The sequence below is a fragment of the Pleurodeles waltl genome, chromosome 3_1 (genome assembly GCF_031143425.1).
Source record: "Pleurodeles waltl isolate 20211129_DDA chromosome 3_1, aPleWal1.hap1.20221129, whole genome shotgun sequence".
In the NCBI taxonomy this organism is placed as follows: domain Eukaryota; kingdom Metazoa; phylum Chordata; class Amphibia; order Caudata; family Salamandridae; genus Pleurodeles; species Pleurodeles waltl.
Window position 1 is genome coordinate 1,283,219,246 of NC_090440.1, and position 20,896 is coordinate 1,283,240,141.

The 20,896-nt window shown below is 42.0% G+C and overlaps 1 protein-coding gene across 2 annotated transcripts in view; it reads right to left on the reverse strand.

Moving 5' to 3' along the window:
* LOC138285093 (leucine-zipper-like transcriptional regulator 1) overlaps positions 1-7,185 on the reverse strand; it is a 360,497-nt gene extending 353,312 nt beyond the window's left edge. Inside the window, exon 1 of one of the 2 annotated variants that reach the window (XM_069224618.1) lies at positions 6,970-7,185. The gene's annotated coding sequence lies outside the window, so the exon portion shown is untranslated. The remainder of the gene's footprint in view (positions 1-6,969) is intronic. The other variant, XM_069224619.1, reaches the window with a different exon arrangement.
* Between the last annotated feature and the right edge of the window lie 13,711 nt (positions 7,186-20,896).

A 20,896-nucleotide genomic window follows, 5' to 3' on the forward strand; every position in this document is an offset into this window, starting at 1 on the left:
GCCCCCTGAAACACTGCAGCCCTTTTTCCAACACCCCTTCCCCAACCTTTTTAGGCTGAGGTTGGGCCAGAGGCAGAAGGAGAGGAGGCAACAAACAAGTGCACTGGCAACAGCTAGAGACTCAGATGCAGACAAGGAGTCAGACAGCCAAAAAATACTATTCGGGAACCTCTCTCAACGGGTTCTGAATGAAGATGAGACTGCGATCCTATGGAAAGGCCTTGGATTTATGCCCACACCTCAGGAACATCATTTTTGGCTCACGAGTGAACTTCATCTGTTTTATCGTACAATCCGCCTTGAGGCATTCTTCCAAGATAAAACTACTCCAGACCAAGCAGATTCCAGTTTGAGGCTGCGATCATTCTCACTTTTGAAAATGCCATACTGAAAGAAACTGCGCAGATGAAGACACCCAGACCCTATAACAATTTACCATCTAAACTACGTGACGCAGTTACTAATTTGCCAGAAGATCCCTTGACCATAATAAAACCAGCCGAAGAGGAAGGAGCAATTGTGGTGATGAACTCCACCAACAGGATCAAGAATGCCTCTGTCAATTAGCCAATGAAAGATACTACCGCCACAGAAGTACTGATCCAACTGACACACAACTGAAACGCATTCAGTCCATGGTTACAGCAGCGGAGGTACAAGACTGGGTCTTGAAACACGAAGCAGAGTTTTTGGTGAATACAACCCCAAGGATCCTCTACTTCTATATACTACCCAAAGTACACAAGGGCATTAACACCCCCTCCATGGAGATCCATTGCTTCTGGCATTGGAACCTTACTGGAGCCCTTGAGTAAATTCTGTCACCATTATCTCCAAACATTGGTTCAGCAAACCCCCGCATTTTTGAAGGACACCAGAGAGGTCTTGAACTTGATTACCAGCACTAATAACCAATGGGAAATCAGCCTTGTGACTATGGATGTAGAAGCGCTATAAAACAACATCCCTCAGGACACCACCTTAGAGGTCATTGAGGCTTGCCTCAGGGCACAGACCTGGATATCTGCCACACCTGTTGATTTCATCATCGAATGCGCCAGTATGGCACTCAAGAACCATTTCTTCAAATTCAAGATACAGATATAGCGTCATATACAGGGGGGGCATCTATGGGCAGCACATTCATCCCACGCCTGGCCTGTCTTTACATGGCCCACTTTGAACAGCGGTTCATTTCACAGATAAAAATCCCTTCAGAGAGAACATCCTCCCATGGCGATGATACATAGACGCCATCTTGGTGTTCTAGAAAGGCAATGACATCCTATATCAGGAATTTAGAAGCTGGATTAACACCTTGGAACCTTACTTGAGAGTCACTGAGTTGTCCTCAGCAAAGAAGATTCCCTTTCTGGGTCTACTTATTTAAAAAAAAAAAAAAACAGGACCACTCAGAGTTCAAGAAAACAGATTATGAGGTCCCAAAGGAATCTGCATTAAGCCCCATTCACGTCAACATTAATCTTCGCCCACTACTGACTCTGATCAGGTCATATGGGAACTTCTTTTGTGAATTACGCAGACGATACACAGCTGATTTTGTCCTTGGACAAGAATAGTCTCATCCCACCTAAGGGATTACATAGCTGTCTGAGCGAGAAGGCAAACTGGCTGAAATTGAACTCATTAGTGTTTAATGAAGGTAAAACTGTTTCTATGTTGTTCCCCCTCTAAGAGGCCTAATTCACTCCCTGATACTTTCTGGCCGTGGGCCAACATTGATCATTTTAAAGTGGCCCAGGTGGTAAGGAATCTAGGACTGCAGGTGGATGTTAAGCTAGCTATGGAGAATCATATTAACAAAACTGCAGCCACATGTTTTAGGTTCCTCTGCAACCTCAGGAAAACTGTACCTTTGCTGCCTCAGCCAAGAGGGAAACTAGCTGTTTAGAGTATCATTGTAAGCAGGATTGACTACTGCAATGTACTCTTACTTGGTGCACCTGACTACCTGATTAGAAGACTGTACAGAGTTCAAACAATGGCGACTAAGTTTGCACTAAGCAGATCAAGATATAACTCTTTAACAAGCGCCTTGAGAGAGCTTTATTGGCTCCCAGTGAAAGAGCAAGTAATTTTTAAATTAGTGTGCGTGGTCTACAAAGCCCTGAATATGATAGGATTTGTACTGCTACAACAGAAATTTAGACCCTATAGGCCTCAGAGGAAGTTGTGGTCCTCATCTGATAATGTACTCTGTGTGTCGAGATTTTGGAAACCACAGTCCAAGGGAAAATCTTTCCAGGTACTGGCTGCACAACTGAGGAATAAGCTTTCAGACAGCCTCAGAGCAAGTGAGAACATCACCTGTTTTAGAAAGCATTTAAAAACCAGATTTTTGTTTCCAATAAAAATAGTGGAAGGCCAGAGGTAGGCTGGTTAGGATAGTTGATGAGATGATAGGGCAAAGAGCACTTTGTAAGGAGGTGGGTACTAACGAGATGTGATAGCACCAAGATGCCTGTAAGGTGGATATTGTGCTATACAAATGGCTGTTACTTAATTTCTTATCACAATTGACGATGGGCACATATGTACAAAGACATACAGAAAAACCACTGATTATAACAGCCTTATTTTATGCGAGAGTCAATATCCAAAAGCCTTACCAGAGAATCTGCTGTATGGACACTTTCTCTACCATAGAAGAAACTGCAGCTCACTGAAAGACTACGATGTGCAACCTAAGATGCTCAGTAAGACTCTGTCCTCAAGAAACTATTAGGATTATCAGACCGCTGAGAAGAAGGGATGGAATAACCATCGGGAAGCCCTCTTCAAGACTAACACAAGACCCTCTGACGATGTCATTACCTGTGTGACTACTTTTACTCCAAACTCAAACAGGATCAAACGCTTTATCACTAAACACTGAGGTATCCTAAGCATCGGGTCATTAAATATTCCACGGCCACACGTTGCCTTCAGGCGCACCCGGAATCTTAAATACCTTTTTGTACACACAAGACCTTGCATTAGACAATCACACATGCAGAACACTCTGTGTGCCCTGCCACCCGTCACGGGACACTATCCTTGTGGTTCCTGTGGGGTGTGCTCTTTCACTCAACACTCTAAAGAGGTCAAGCCGAGTCCCCATTTTACCTAGACACAGAAAAATCACACAAATTATAACGCAAAAAACTGCATCTATCTCATTACTTGTCCCTGTGGTTTCCAGTACGTAGGTCTGACAAAATGGACTATCAAGACTAGAATAATGGGACATTGCAGCATTATGAACTGCGGACACAACGCCACTAAAATGTGTAACAACTTCTGTGCTTCTAAATACTGTCCTGACAACCAACGCTGGACCATCTTGAAAGCAAATCACTTACGGAGTAATACCGACCTTTTCAGGAGGGAGCAGCAATGGATATTTCGCTTTTCTACAAAGAGCATGGGCCTGAATGACGAAATCCCATGGCGCAAGATAGGATTGCTCAATGACTTTTTCGTGTGACTGCTGCGTACACACCTCCATGGCATTTCGGTGATTATAAATGGTCTGCCTTTTTTCCTGATTGAAACACACTGCACTTGGCAATGAATTGAGACACCCTCTGATGAATAGCCAGTGAGTGTGAAATACTTCAAGATGGCCATCCCGCTGATTACAAAACATGCCATTAATAATAACTACTAACTGAGAGCTGTTCCCCTACATGACTCACCTGCAGTAACTACATAGCCAAATATGGCTGCCCTCATAGGACAACAACCACACCATTACACGGGCCCTCCAGATCCCAGGGCTAGCCCTTAACATACACTGTACGATAGTATACGTTTAAGCCCCAGTGTCTGTTGCTCTAATGAGCTATCCTTGTTCCTTTAATTCCAACAACCATTGTGAAGTTAGTTTTGAACCCTTACCGCGGCCTGCCCCTCTCTTTATCTTCATCTTTTTTTTTTGGTACAGGCAGCAGCACTTACCACCACCTCAAAATAACTGCGACAAGAGGCAAACGTCCTGAGTTTTTTGTGTCACGTTCTCTTAGCTCAATCACACTGCCCTCCGTCCACAAACCTAATTGGTTAATTGCCGCTCCTACTCCCATTACTTTGACATGTACTGTCTATTAGCCCAAGTGTGTATGCAGTCACATTTATTGCTCGAATGTTAATTCCCTGCTTCTGTAATCCCAAACACTATTGTGATTCACGCATAGCTTTGATAAATGTATCGAGGACTACCACTTTTTCACTTCACCTTTTCTTCTTTATTGTATGTATGGCAGCATCTAACAGCACTTCCAAAAGTGGGCCGTCGAGGGACGAGCATCCTGGGCTCCTTGAACAACACCTCTAACTCTACTCTGCACCCACCCCGAAAAAAAAAAAAATGTATGACTGGTTGTTCAACACTTGTCTGCACCACACCGGAATCCAATCTATCAATTTGCCGTGCTTTATAGACAAGCCACCTCCTTTGCTCAGTCTCGAACCAGGCGAACAGATGGTAGGCCACTTGCGCTCGCTGCACAGTAACCACGTGAGTACAGGTCTCCCATGGCCAAGCTGTGATTTCTTGTACTTCCCAGCCATATTAGTTTCTCCACGTGTTTTGACAGCTATTATTGTTTTTGCTTGACAGTTAGCAGCAATGCACTAACCTCTAGCTGACCTACTGGCCATATCGGATTGATAAGACCACTAGTTAACACCTAAATGTGAATAAACCACCAGGGAACCAGTGCGTGACACTGACATAGATTTGTTTTTGTATTATATATACCACACATGTTCATTTTGCCTGTTATGTTAATGTGTTTACTGTACGCTTTCTCTGCACTTGTTGCAACTGATAAGAGTGCCTTTTTCACTGCATATGCATGTCTACTATTGGAGACACAATGACACCATGTACTGGAAGAGCAATCATATTTTCTGTATTAACATGAGTTATAATTTTTTCTCTCTTTCTCATTATCTAGGCTGGACAATCATTTACTCATTGCCCCAGGTATCATTTTCAAAGGCAATACCTTTACCACACAAGAATTTAGGTGTGGGGTAGGGTTGCACCCCCACAGTTTTTAGGTCCTAAGGAAGCACCGCTGATCCTTGTTTGGGTCTGAAGGCACAAAACATGTCAATCTGATTACATTCACTTATCTTTAGGCTGCTTGGGTACATTATATTCCCTTAGTAGCCCTGGCCCTGTTATTAGGTTTTTAACCTTGTCAAGAGGTCCACTACATTGAAGCTATTAGGGCCTCTAATTTAAAGCTATTTGGCATCTCTTAAACAGTTTTATCTTCTCTCACTTGTACATACACTATCACTCCACCCCACACACCCGACATGTACTCAGTTTGACTATTCATCATACACCGTAACAGAAAAAGATCTCCGCTAAAGCGGCCCTTTGTGCAGCTCAGAGGACACTGAAGTGCCAGTCCTATGAGGAGCATGACCTATGATGAAGCATGACATCCCAAATTGATGTGTGAGGGCACCATGAAAAAACTTTTATGGTTCCCTGTCCCTGTCTTGTCCCCCACCCTGTTCTCTTCTTTTGTCTTTAACAGGAACAGTAACTCCTTAATTTGTTAAATGATTATTTTAGGCCTTGGCACAAGACCTTCATTGGCTTCCTGCCTCCCTCTCCTCTTCAAACAAATTACATACAGGTATTGTAGAAGTATGCTCCCATTTTTAAGATCAATATAAAATTGGTGAGCTAAGTTTATCTTCATGACAGAAAGGATGGTTCCTTATTCGCCTGCAACTCAATACGCACGCATTAGCTTGACAGTGTCACAGTTGGCACAGGTGGAAACATTGCTTGCCTCAGGCTAAATCCTCATGGACCTGGTAGGTGGATGTGGTATAAGATGCTGACTGAATAAGAGGCTGATTTCTCCTTGCACATGCGATGCTGGCAGACTAAGAAGCTAACTAGAGCCTCATTGGTGAAATACCTTAGATGACCATTACAAACCAAAGTATAATTAATAATGGCTGGGAAGAATCTCAGAAAGCTAAGCTAAATGTAGATCCTCGTCATCGCTTCCATTACTCTCGATGCGTTCAAATGTTGTTGACAGCAAGCAGAATCCCACACTTGGACGTCCCATTACAGTAAGGGAGTTAAACCTTATGAAATCAGGTATTCGATATTAAATTTCCAGTTCTATGATGTAAAATTACGTTAACCTTGTCTTATGCTTATGTTCTCTCGTGTGCACTGTGTACCACTCTTTCGGGGGTCTGATTTGCCCCGCATAAAAAGTGAATACATAAAAAAATTAAAAACCAATTTCGGAGGCGGCATTAAGGGATGAGCAACATAACCTAAAGGCAAAGCTATACTCTGGACAGCATAGTCAGAGGCGTTTAGAGTCTCACGCTACAAAACGTTTAGAGATCACAGTCTGACTGGTGAAAGGTAAACGTGCTCTATAAAACCCTGCAAGGTCTCGTCGGAGGGATTAAGTCTCACTCCCTTACTATGAAATCTCTATAAGGTTGTGTTAAACGGGGCTTTAAAAGCAAGAACGCCAGGGCCCTTTCTGAGAGCGGCACCTAAGCCTCAACAGATAACGACGAGCTGGGAATCGTATTTCTCTTCCACAAGCACGTCAAATTACAGGATAGAAGTTTTGAGGAATATGGTAATTTCCCCTTGTTACGATGCAGGAAGTACATGAACAACGTATGAAATGCCTATTTGCAAACAAAATAAGACCGGTCTCCTAAAAGGTAAACAATACATAGGAGGAACCGTGCTGTAAACTTGTCTTCTGTGATTAAAACTTCTTGTATGCTATTCTTGAAGCAGTCCCGCAGAAAAGCTACCAGTCCCTTCGCCTACGCACATTCTTCTATACCCGTAAGACAGTCTACGTTGGAAAGGAAGCTCCTATAAACCGAAGTCCGTCAGTACACACACCCCTCTACTTACCACCTCTTGGCCTCCCCAACCCCAATACTCCTTACCGTTCCACCGTTGTGTGTCCAGTTCTCTTCACGTGGTAACTGCCCTGAACTTCTTAGCCTCTGGGCGCGCGCCTCGCCCGGGGCAGCGGATCATACGACTCGAACACGCGCACTCTCTCACGGAGGCGGAGACAGCTCCGTTTTGTTATGACAGCGGCGGCCGGACTGCGCGCGCAACTACTTCCCAAGGGACAGAAACCCAAATAAAAAAAGCTGCTGCTCATCAGTGGAACTGCAGGGCGTGGCTGAGCGCTGAGCAATTCCATATGTTAGGGGCAGGGTCGATTTTTTTTTTTTTTTTTCGCCCTGGGCGCTGAGCAGGCTCGGATTGGCTGACTGCCATTGGTTGCTGCTAAATATTCTAGCAGCCTCGGGCACGCACCCATCACTTCTCACATCGGTTCTGCAGCCTGGTCTCGGAAATACGGAACAGTTTCACTTTAATTTTATCTGCTCCCCCCTTCTGGTGGAAAGACTTTTGTCTAAGATGCGTCCAATGAAAGCAGAGGAATGTGGGCCAGTCACAGAACCTGCCCCAAGGACGCAAGTGATGGCAAAAAACGGGGAACTCTGTGTGACTAGGGTGCGACTATGAGCCTGGCAGGCCGCTGGGATTTACCGTTATCATTTTAGAAATAAAAGAAGGACGAAAACTCGGCTCTGAAGCAACAAAGGCGCGTAGAAAGAGCCTGCCATTCTTTTAGTTTGACTGTTTATCATCGCTGCTTACGCCAACTGAAATTTAAAGTCATGGTAGAAATTTGAAAAAAATATATTGCTCCACATTCAGTGTGTCTAAGCCTGACGAATGATTTATTTATTTCAAACTCTACCTCATAACTGCCAAGTTTTTAGTCCAATTGTGTGACTTCACTAGGTTTTTATTATATTTCCGAGTGACTCTTAAATGCCTTCATGAGCTGGTATGAGAGTGAGCATGCCTGGACCCGTGGTGCTTCCCCTGGTTGGAACAAATCCTATTTTGGGGGACATATATTGATGACATTGAGAGAGCGTAGTTTTAATATTACATATTATAGACGTGAAATGCTTACATTTGACTAAAACATTCTTACAATATATTAAATAAAGGTATACGTTTTGCTCATGTATGAACGTTAATACTAAAATAATAATTATCTTCAGACATATGTAGTATTATAAGTTGAACTGCATTCATTAGAAATGTGTGCCTTAAGTTAGCATGAGTCGCGAACTAGCTGTATAACTCTCACTTAAAATCTATTTTTCCTGCTTTTCTCCATGCGGACTTGCAAAAGAACTATGACCCAGCTATTGTTCTCTTCTGTATTGAAATGCAACATTAACAAAACTTCCCATCCGCATTCTACTAGCTTTTAGTATAGAGATATGTGCTTCGAAACAGTAATGGACACTCTCAAGGACAATGAGACGAGGAGAGAAGAACTCCTGACCCGAGACGTGTGCCAAGATGGTGAAGTAACCCCGGACGTACCACCTACGAAAATGCTGATTATAAAGACCAATTGGAAGATGAGAAAATATCTTAGAATGACAAATGCATTACTTAATGAATAATTTGATTGGTTACCAATGATGGGGTGTAGTTATTAACCAATAGAATTTTGGGGGAATGGGTTAAGAAAAGGGGATAAAAACTCATGACACGGAGGACGAAGTTCAGTTAGGAAGGGATGACATTGATTGCATCCAGAAACTCTGTCATTCTATTTGGTGATTTGAGACTTAGACAAAATATCACAATCCATAGACTGCCCTATCACACTGTCCTCCATAGGAGGAAAGTGATCCATGATTCTCTTTAGTTAGATTGACGGTGAACCAACTGATGTCCTGAAGACGAAGACTGATCCTGTATGCTGACATAATTTGAGGAGGGTAAATATTATTGCTAACAGAATTGCTATGCCTTTTCTTTCTAGGTACCAACTGCTGTATGTTTAATTAATTATTTAGTTAGATGTTTTCCAAATTGATGTTCTAAATTGTTTTGCATGAAGCCCAACATGCTAATGCTAATTTGAGGTTAGGAGAGGTATTCAATTGACTGACGAAACTGACGTGACTGACATGAAGCTATGCTGAACTGATGTTCTGATGTTTATCATGCACTATGGTTTAATCTCTGCTGTTATATCTATCCTATGATCCTGATTATCGCATTCTTGAAAGTTTATTATAATTGCCACTCCGTGATTATGCTTTTATGTTTTTTGGGTTTGAGACTAATACGTTTAATACTAGATTGTAATCAATAGGGAATAAATTCACAAAATCTTTTCTTCAAGGTGTGGTTATTTGAGTCTGAGAATTAATAAATGCGCCTAAGGTTCATTAATGGTTATTGTGAAACATAATTGATGTTTGGTAATCTCGTCCTACGGAGACTCACCACTGGGTCAAAAGGTTCATCGACCTAAAACGAGTCCTGATGTGTATAAATTGACATAGACGGACGCGTTAGCAGTTTTGGTAGCAGAGTTCGGGTTTGGCCCTTGGGGGCCCTAGGACGGAGTTTTTGTGGTTAATTTGTTTTTATATATGATGAAATTTGGCAAAGGAATGAGTGGCTAGGTACACCATAGGCTCTCCTGGGATCTCGGAGCCTGCCTAAGATGAGTTGGGAATGTTCTCGGCGTCATGGTATGTGTGGTTAGGGTCTTTGCGCTTGCTCAAAAGCTTATGCAACTTGCAGGAGATTGTGAAGATTGTGTGCATAGGTCAAAATTAAGTGTCGTTTAGCAGGAGTGGGCGTACTCCACAGTATGAGAGTAGGGAAGTCGGCGTACTTCACGTGAATGCAGCGCTTATTGTTCGAAAAATTATCCACATGGTTGGTCGAGGTACGGACCTGTTGAGGTCTAAGACTCCGGAGTAAGATGAAAAATATGGTTTATGTTGTAATCTGCGTGGTTTAATAGGTCAATCGGGCGTGGTTGACAAGTCAAGCTTGAGTCATAACGTATGTATGAAACCTTCGATGGAGATTTGACAAGCTCTAAAGTGCACTAGAGGGAGTCATTGACAAGTCGAGAGTAGGATTTGCGGGTCGAATTCTGCTTGTGTATGTGGGATCTGAGAAGGAGAGAGTAGCGGCCGAGGCTTCAAGTGAAATCTCTGTAAAGTTCTGAAGCGAATGTTTTATCCTTCCTGTAGTAAATCAGCAGATTTGTATTGTCATTTAAGGTGTCTGCAATAAATCGCATTAGTTTATGTGAGGTATGAGAAGTTAGTGAGGTGTGGATAAGTCGCAAGACTTTGTCAGCTGCAGTGTGTATGAGTGTGACGTCAGGGGTGCCGCGCTGGGATAGGTCAGATGTTGAGAAGGGTCGCGCACGGATTGGCTGCCGTCCGTGAGAGGCAATAGGGTGAGCAAAGGGCAGGTGAAGAGTGTCCTGGGAACTAAGCCGTTTTTGATTAAATTTAAAATTAAAATGAACTTTGTTAAGGCATTCAAAAGCGCTTTAAGGGGAGATGTGTACATCGTTGCAACAGATGGGGAACCTACACCGCCCGGAGGTACTCCAGCATATACTGTTATGGAGGAAAAGGGTGTTGCACCGTGTTTATGGTTAAAACAATGGCGCAAGTTGACAGAAAAAGAAGGGTGTCTAGCGTTTCCGGAACATGGGACGTTTAATCAAGGAGTTTTAGAAAACTTGAGGTGGATGCTAAGTATACAAAAACCACCCCGAGACCAGCTCAATATGAGGCACTAGCGATCTGGGATTTAATGGCTCTTAAACACAGGCAGGAAAGGTTTCACAGGAGATTAACTAGAGCAGAAAAATCCTATGCAGAAGCAACATGGGACAACGAGAATAAGATGTGGAGACGGGGAATCGTAGATGGGTTAAAGCTGTTTCCAGCGATAACACAGGGAGAAGAGACACAGGGAAAAAAGGCTACTTGCAAAACTAACAGAGATTCAGACAAGGTTAAGGAACAAAAAAGGTCCTGGGAAGAAGAGGATGATTCAGAAGATGAGGAGTTTATGGACAGATTACTACATGACAGACCACCACCATATGCGGTGAGTGATAATGTTCGGAGCACTAGCTTGGATCCTGGGAACCAGACACAAGAGAAGGGAGTCACCGATACGGTACAGACTAGTGATACAGCTTCAATACAGAATGGTGACAGTGTACCCACTGCTCCAGACATACCGAAACAGTTGCAACCTCCACCGCAGATAAAAATAATTTATCCTGATGTTCCAGTGCTTGAGACTACTACGAACTTAGTGGTGCCGCCAGACCCGATATATACAAAACCAAGATTGGTTCAGATTGAGTCAACCCCACAGTTAGTGTCACATCCGCCACAACTGATACCGGGGTATAACCCAGTAGCGGGTCCTTTAAAGGAACCTGCACCAGGATTATTAGAGCAGACCTATGGTGTTGAAGCTCCCAGAAGCCTGGGATCAGGTCAGACCCCTGCCGCAATATCACTACCTATCACTGTTGGTCCCCCAGTACCATTATATGCCCAAGAGAGAACAAGGACATGTGAACAGGGAGTTATGGCTAATGAAATCATAAGAGGAGGGTCTATTAGAACTCCACAAATAATGGCCCAGGGAGGACATGTTTCCGAGCAATCAAGACCCTTAATGGATCTCAGTCCAATAGGGGCACCTCTTGAGGCAATGCGACAAGCAGGGTTGGGAGTTTTGACTCCCCAAACTATGAGTACAAACACCTCGTACACTCCAATGATACATACAGGAAATATTTCACTGCAGGGTTTTACAGTGCAGCAGTTAAATGAATGGTTAGAGAAAACATGTGCATCACAAAAGACTACAGCAACTACGGTAACCGAAGTCAATCCCGATAAACAAAATGAATACCTGAATCTGGTACGGTTAGGTGCAGAAGCTGCTGAGTTGGTAGAAGGAACCATGGGGGTAAACAGATTAGAATCTTACACTGAGGCAGAATTGAGATATTTGTGCCCTAAGATTACTAAAGAAGTGGGAAAAATACACCAGAGATTAACAAACTTGGCAGACAGATACAACATCGATATTGGGAACACAAAACATTTGAAACGAAGTTACAGATTAGACTTTGACACAAAAGATTTCGAACACATGAGATCCGCAGGTATGAAAACACACTTGAAAGAATTGCTGCAGCGTGCGCAAATCTGGGGAGCATTAGAAAAATGGGAAAACAGATGGGCAAATTAAAAGGATAAAGGGAAGAGAGATAGGTCAGGATTTGTTGAAACGGCGACAGCACCCGAGCTCGATTCAGTGAAAATCTTGCCCATGAGAGAAACAGCTGGTGGTGTTTTAGTCCATGTGCCGTGGTCCAGGGGAGATATTTTGTCCTTTACAAATGATTACCCGAGGTTGAGAGAGAAACCGATCGAGTGGTATCAGCAGACAGATAGATTCGTGAAGCTTGCAAAATGTCTCTGGGAGGATTTGAATACTTTGTTTGAGATTATTGTTCCACCAGATTTATGGCTTGAGTGCAAAAGAGGGGTGGATTGGCCCACAAAGGAACCGGCAAGGGACAAGGTGACAGGAGCACCTTCTGAAGAGGTGATGAAATATTATCATAAAGTAATTGAGTTCTTGAAGCAAAAGGTGTCACCGAAGGTGACCGATTGGCAGAAAATCGACCGGACTTCACAAGAAGTTAAGGAATCAATACATGCCTATTATGAGAGACTGTTAAAAGCATTTAAGCATTACAGTGGTACTGAAACGATCGAGCCGAAAGATATGAATCATCTTGTGTTCAGATTTGTTCAAGGGCTGAGACCAGAGGTTAGTCAGATGATTAAGAATCATTTAATTTGTTGGCAAGCTAAACCGATTGATGAGGTACTGCAGTATGCAAAATACTGTAGTGATGAAATTGAATTGAAGCAGAAAAAGCTGAAGGAAAAGGTGATGGTGATGCAGATAAGAGCTGCACAGGCTGGAATTCAGGGAAATGGTGTTCAACAAATTATGAATCAGCACCCGCAAATGAACGGAGGGTTTCAGGTACAGCCGAGAGGTAGAGGTCGAGGTTTTGTGAATCGAAATTCAGACATGAATAATGTTGTCATGCAAAGTGATGGGCAAGTAATGAAGCGGATGTCACCATGTCACGCTCGCGGGGGCATGGGACATTGGAAGCGGGATTGTCCAAATATGGTGCATGATGGTACAGTTCAGCAGAGCATGAATGTTGGGGCACAACAGAATCAACGAGGTCCAAGAATGAGACAGCAAAATCAGAATTATCAAAATAATCTGGTACGGATGTCAGGGGTACAACCCATACAGCAAATGCAGACGCCACGTTTCCAAACTGTGTCAGTACAACCAATACAACAGCAGATTCCTATGGTACCTAGACAGCAAATGCAGCCACCTCTAGCTCCGATGGGTCAGCAACAGGTGATGCTTCCTCAGCAGGTCACGGGTCAGATGCCGAGTCAAAACAATACTGTACAGCAGTTCCCATTACGAGGTGAAAATGAGACAAATGACAATTGGTCTGATGACAGTTCAGACAGCGAAGAGTGTGGGCTAGCAGCCTCAATAGAAGTAGATCAGAGAGGCCCATATGTAGAAGGGAAAGTAATGGGCTATAAGGTTTCATTTTTGGTTGACACTGGAGCTACACGCTCTACAGTCCGTAGTGTGGAAGTACCAAGATTACCTTTATCAGGACGCACAATACGAGTGGTTGGTGTGGCTAACCAGTATCTGACAAATCCCATTACCGATCCAGTACAGGTTGAAATTGGAAATTTCCAAGGCCTGCATCGGTTTGTTGTATGCGACTCAAGTCCAGTATCCCTACTGGGAAGGGACTTATTATGTAAAACTAAATGTTCACTTACCTGTTCCAACGATGGAATTGAAGTTCAGACAAACAGTGATGACGAAGGTGAAGAGGACCAGCTCATAGGAGAAGGGGAGATGAACGAAGATTACCCTCTAATTACCTTATTCCCGGTGTTCACATTAATTGACTTACCTGCTGACCTACAAGGGTCCGTAACAGAGAAAGTGTGGGATTTGACAGGCAAGGAGGTTGGTTTGATTAAAGGAATTAAACCAGTCAAGGTGCAGATAAAACCAAATGCAGTATTCCCACAAGTACCACAATATCACATGACTCAAGACGTACTCATTGAAGTGACACAGATAATTGCAGATTTTCTCAGACAGGGAGTTCTGAAAGAAGTTTTGAGTAGTCCATGCAACTCACCTATCATGGGTTTGAAGAAGCCCTGCGGGAAGATTCGGATTGTGCAGGATTTGAGAAAAATAAATGAAATTGTGATAAAATGCTGCCCTGTAGTTCCTAATCCAGCGGTAATAATGTTCCAAGTTCCTTGCGATGCTGAATGGTTTACCGTAGTAGACCTATCACAGGAATTTTTTTCAATACCACTACATGAAGAAAGCCAATTTTTGTTTAGTTTTAAGTTCCTAGATAAGGTGTACAGTTGGTGCAGAATCCCTCAAGGGTTTTCCGAATCTCCATCTATCTTTAATCAGATCTTAAAGAAGGATTTGGAACCTCTTGTACTGCCTTTTAATTCCACTCTTGTGCAGTACATTGATGATTTATTGATTGCATCCAAGACCAGAGACAGTTGCAAATATGATACCATTGCATTATTGAACCATTTGGGTAAAAACGGACATAAGGTGTCACCCAAGAAGCTGCAGTACTGCCAGAAAGTAGTAAAATATTTGGGACATTTGATTGAGAAAGGATCCCGAAGAATATCAAAAGAGAGAATAACGGCTGTCATACAAATGAATCCCCCGACAACAAAAAGAGATGTCAGGATGTTTTTGGGAATGGTGGGTTATTGCCGCCAATGGATACCCAATTTTTCAATCATTGCAAAGCCCTTGATAAAATTGACAGGGAAAGATGTCAAAGAGGAACCATATACGATCACTTTGACAAAAGAAGAACTTGAGTCATTTGTGGAGCTGAAGGAGTGCATGTGCAGGGCCCCAGTGCTAGGGATGCCTGATTATGAAAAACCTTTTCTGTTGTTTTGTCATGAACTTGATGCTTGTTCTTTGTCTGTTTTAACACAGGTCCACGGAGATGCAAATCGCCCTGTAGCATATTTTTCAGCTACTTTGGACCCTGTCGCAGCAGCCCTACCGGGTTGTTTGCGAGCAGTTGCAGCAGTTGGTCAAAGCCTTTCCCAATGTGAGGGCATAGTCATGGGATATCCCTTAACGGTTTTGGTTCCACATTCTGTTGAAATCCTGTTGACAAGAACGAAAACACAGCACATGACAAATGCACGACTTACCAAATATGAGACGATTATTTTGGGGTCACCAAATGTCACATTGAAAAGATGCACAGTACTGAACCCGGCAACTCTGCTTCCCAATGAAAATACAGAAGTCAAAGAAGGGGAAGAATTTGAGCATGATTGTCTTGAGGTGATTGACCTCTGTACCAAACCTCGCCCAGACATACAGGACATCCAATTAAAAGAAAACGATTGCATTATGTTCGTAGATGGGTCCTGTTTAAGAGATTCAACTGGAACATTGAGAGCTGGCTATGCAGTATGTACAATGGCTGGCATAGTCAAAGCATCCTGGCTTGAAAAAGTATTTTCAGCACAAGTGGCAGAATTAATAGCTCTTACAAAGGCCTACCATGCTGCTGTAAATTTGAAAGTTACAATCTATACGGATAGTAGATATGGATTTGGAATTGTACATGATTTTGGTCAGATCTGGTCACAAAGGGGTTTCATGACCTCTTCCGGATCACCTGTGAAAAATGGAGAACAGATAAGAGATTTGTTACATGCGATTCAGTTACCTCTTGAAATTGCCGTGGTAAAGTGCAGTGCTCACACCAGATCACAAGACTTTGTGTCAATGGGAAATGATTACGCAGATCAGGTAGCAAGATTTTGTGCATTAAATTGTATCTCATTCAAAGAGCAATGGGAATTTTTACCTCAGCCTGAAAATGACACAACTCTGAATTTAGCATTGCAAGTGGTTGATACTCTAGATGAGTTGAAAACACTACAGAACCGTGCTAACAAGGAAGAAAAACGCTCCTGGCAGAGAATGCAATGTACACAGAGAGCAGATGATATATGGGTCTCAGATGATGGGAAATTAGTCTTACCTAATAGCCTACTATCACAGTTTGCCTGGTTATATCATGGACAAGCACATTTGGGGAGAGACGCCATGATCAGATCTTTTAAAGTTGATTGGTTTAATCCAAAATTCAGACATGCTGCAGAAATTATTTGTCACAGGTGCATCATCTGTCAACAGATGAATGCTGGAAAAGGAACAGTGGTAAATTTGAGCCACATTGGAAGAGCTGGAGGTCCATTTAATAGAATCCAAATGGATTTCATTGAAATGCCTGTTTGTGGAGGATTGAAGTACGTGTTGGTGATTGTGTGTGTTTTCAGTCATTGGATTGAGGCATACCCTACACGTAGAAATGACAGTCTCACAGTTGCAAAACTATTACTGAGGGAATTAATACCACGATTCGGGTTCCCGGTTTCTATAGAATCAGATAGGGGAATGAGGTGATCAAGCTTCTGTGTGCAGCACTCAACATCGTGCAGAAGTTACACTGTAGCTATCGCCCTGAAGCATCAGGACTAGTTGAACAGATGAATGGTACCTTAAAATCAAGAATAGCAAAAATGTGTGCAGCAACGAACATGAAGTGGCCAGATGCATTACCGCTAGTACTGATGTTCATGAGAAACACACCGGATAAGAAAACAGGATTGTCACCCCATGAAATCCTCATGAGTAGAGCAATGAGGTTACCAGCAGTACCTGCCAATGCACTAGTGAATATTACAGATGATATGGTGTTGGATTACTGCAAGAATTTAGCTGACGTGATACGCTCTTTCTCTCACCAGGTAGAAGCTAACACGTTACCACCAATCGGCGAACCAGGTCACTCTCTGCAAGCTGGAGATTAGGTGGTTGTCAAGAAACGCGTAAGAAAATCGTGTCTTGAGCCGCGTTGGAAAGGGCCATATCAAGTGATATTGACAACCACTACTGCTGTGAAATGTGCCGGGGTTCCCAACTGGATACATGCCAGTCACACAAAAAGGGTAACGTGTCCTGTTGAAGAGGAACTTGAAAATTCCGGTACAGCAACTTCAAGAGAAGAAGTCTCAGAGTCAGAAATCAGTCAAGAAAGACCTGAGACTACAGGAGAGCCTGCTGAGAACAGCCGCGTCCCTCACATTATCAGAGAGATCGAGAGAGGTGACGGAGTGCCAATCTCAGTGGAGGCAGCAGGAGAACAAAGACAAGGAGAAGTTCTCCCAGAAGCAGACGAATACAATTCAGACCCTGAATACAATATTGAACCGGAAGGAGAGCGAGACGGAGTAACGACAAATACAGATCAGAACGAATCAAGCTATTCTGATCGAATTCCAAGTCTGCCGAGAGAAAACACCATATCACGAGAGGAGGGTGTTGTTCAGAGTCCTGAAGGAGATCACCGACACAAGACTCACAAAGGTGATACATGGCCAGAAAGGTCGCCCTTTAGAATAAGAGAATTAACAAACGAAACAATAATAGAAGAAAGTGATACTTCACAGGTGGATGATCTGAGTGAAGGGGAACAGCAAGGTGAACGAAGATTAAAAAGAAAGAGAATAGCAAATCGAAGATACTCAGGTCCTGAATGGGCATATGCTACAACATCTGAATGGCAACAAGAATTCTTAGCATTCTGCTTTGATCGAGAAGTGCCAGGCCAATACTACGGTACCTGAAGGAAAATATCAGGAAAACTTTGTGGAAAATATATATAAAAAGGAAAGAGACTTTATAAACCTACCGGAAAGAGACAATCGAACCTGGATTTGACATTAAGAAACCTGATTATGATAAGCTGCTAACCTGAATTGACAAAAAAGGGTCCTGGAGTGAGAAAAGACGCTGTAAATACGCTTAGAGAGTTTGCCATCTTAAGTTGATTGTTGATCTACTATTCTGATTCTATACAAACATGGCTTATAGTAACAAGGGAAGTAAAGTGTGTGGTTGGTTAGGATTTATAATAGGTGTTGTATGCGCGATAATGATTGTGGGAGTGATTGTGGGAATGCCATGGAGAGAGAGAGAAACTATTAATGCAACTTCAAAACCTGAAACTACCACTGCAACTAATAAATTATCACCGTGGGAGAAATTCGATCAAGATACTAAATAGCTACATGAGGGAACTAATACAAAAGGGGAACTTTCTACCAATGTCTTCTATCGCTTATTAAATGAATATGTGGAAACTATGGATGCGAAAGATTGCTATGTGTGTACTAAAATTCCTTCATCTGTACAGGAGGGGGTCACTTATCATAGTCTCCCTCTTACTTATGGGATTAGTTGTAGTTTGTTACTAACAAGATTCTATAATCAAGAGCATGTACAATACTTTTATTCAAATTTGGATGTTGTGTTCTCTTTTGTGCCTGTAATTGAATTTCTGAATAAGCTAGCTAAGGAGCATGACATAAGATTAGTAAGAGGATTCTTTGAGCCAACACTAACATTTGGAACTGCTTATGCACACCGCAACAATTTAACATGCTTACTGTCTCCTGTAGAGAAAAGCTTTTTAGATCACACAGATGATAGGCGCAAAGCATTAAAGGAGAAACTAGAAAAAGGCTTAGAAAAACATACTTATGCAAACGATTACGCCTTCACTGCTATTAAAACACAAGGCAAGTTAGCTTTAGATGCACTACACGTAGGTAGGCTATGTATATACAGACCGAAATCTGATAGTGACAATTTATTTGTGGGTACGAGTGAATGCAGGCATGTGTTTTTGTTTCAGAGTAAATGGACCTTCATGTTAAATGGACAAGACCCAGCGATTCCTGGAATCTATTACATCTGTGGGTTAAATGCATATTATCGTCTCCCAAAGGGATGGTATGGGACATGTTATTTGGGAATAGTTTTCCCAAAAATATACCAGATTGATGACTTAAAACAAATACATAAGTCTTCTGAAATACAACATTCAAGACAAAAACGAGAATCAGTGGCTGCTGTCATTGGTGACATATTTGGAGCAATAATCCCATCAGTTGGGGTTATCCTAAATTCTATGAAAATTCAAAAGTTGTCCACTATTGTGGATAACATGTTGACAAACTTTACAGGAGCAATATTATTAATGGATACTGAACTTGCTGCAGAAAGAGCTATGACTCTTCAAAATCGGCTTGCTTTAGACATTCTTTTAGCCAAAAATGGAGGTGTGTGCAAAATGCTTAATGAGCGTCACTGTTGTTCCTACATACCTGACAATAGTAAGAAAATTAGAAGCATGCTTACTAACCTGAGTAGGGATAGTACAGATTTGAAGGAACTGAAAAAACCTGGAGTTTGGGAAAAATTTGGAAAAGGAATTGCCCGGGTAGGGAACTGGTTTACAAATATTTGGAATGGTGTTCTTGCAAAAATTATGATGGGCCTACTAATTGTTTTGATTTGTATATTAGGATTATGGGGAGCATGTAAAATTAACGACAAAATTAGAAGAAATTTATCAAAAAGAGCCAAACAGAATGAAGAAAGTGAAAGAGAGAAAATGTTCAATGAAATATGGGAAAGTTCACATAAAGGGCAAGATGTTGAAATGCGCAAGGTGAAAAACTGAAAATGAAGAATTGTGTGATTACGTGCGTCATCAGAGGAGGGACTGAGAGAGCGTAGTTTTAATATTACATAATATAGACGTGAAATGCTTACATTTGACTAAAACATTCTTAGAATATATTAAATAAAGGTATAAGTTTTGCTCATGTATGAACGTTAATACTAAAATAATAATTATCTTCAGACATATGTAGTTTTATAAGTTAAACTACATTCATTAGAAATGTGTGCCTTAAGTTAGCATGAGTCGCGAACTAGCTGTATAACTCTCATTTAAAATCTATTTTTCCTGCTTTTCTCCATGCGGACTTGCAAAAGAACTATGACCCATCTATTGTTCTCTTCTGTATTGAAATGCAACATTAACAAAACTTCCCATCCGCATTCTACTAGCTTTTAGTATAGAGATATGTGCTTCGAAACAGTAATGGACACTCTCAAGGACAATGAGACGAGGAGAGAAGAATTCCTGACCCGAGATGTGTGTCAAGATGGTGAAGTAACCCCGGACGTACCACCTACGAAAATGCTGATTATAAAGTCCAATTGGAAGATGAGAAAATATCTTAGAATGACAAATGCATTACTTAATGAGTAATTTGTTTGGTTACCAATGATGGGGTGTAGTTATTAACCAATAGAATTTTGGGGGAATGGGTTAAGAAAAGGGGATAAAAACTCATGACACGGAGGACGAAGTTCAGTTAGGAAGGGATGACATTGATTGCATCCAGAAACTCTGTCACTCTATTTGGTGATTTGAGACTTAGACAAAATATCACAATCCATAGACTGCCCTATTACACTGTCCTCCATAGGAGGAAAGTGATCCATGATTCTCTTTAGTTAGATTGACGGTGAACCAACTGATGTCCTGAAGACGAAGACTGATCCTGTATGCTGACATAATTTGAGGAGGGTAAATATTATTGCTAACAGAATTGCTATGCCTTTTCTTTCTAGGTACCAACTGCTGTATGTTTAATTAATTATTTAGTTAGATGTTTTCCAAATTGATGTTCTAAATTGTTTTGCATGAAGCCCAACATGCTAATGCTAATTTGAGGTTAGGAGAGGTATTCAATTGACTGACGAAACTGACGTGACTGACATGAAGCTATGCTGAACTGATGTTCTGATGTTTATCATGCACTATGGTTTAATCTCTGCTGTTATATCTATCCTATGATCCTGATTATCGCATTCTTGAAAGTTTATTATAATTGC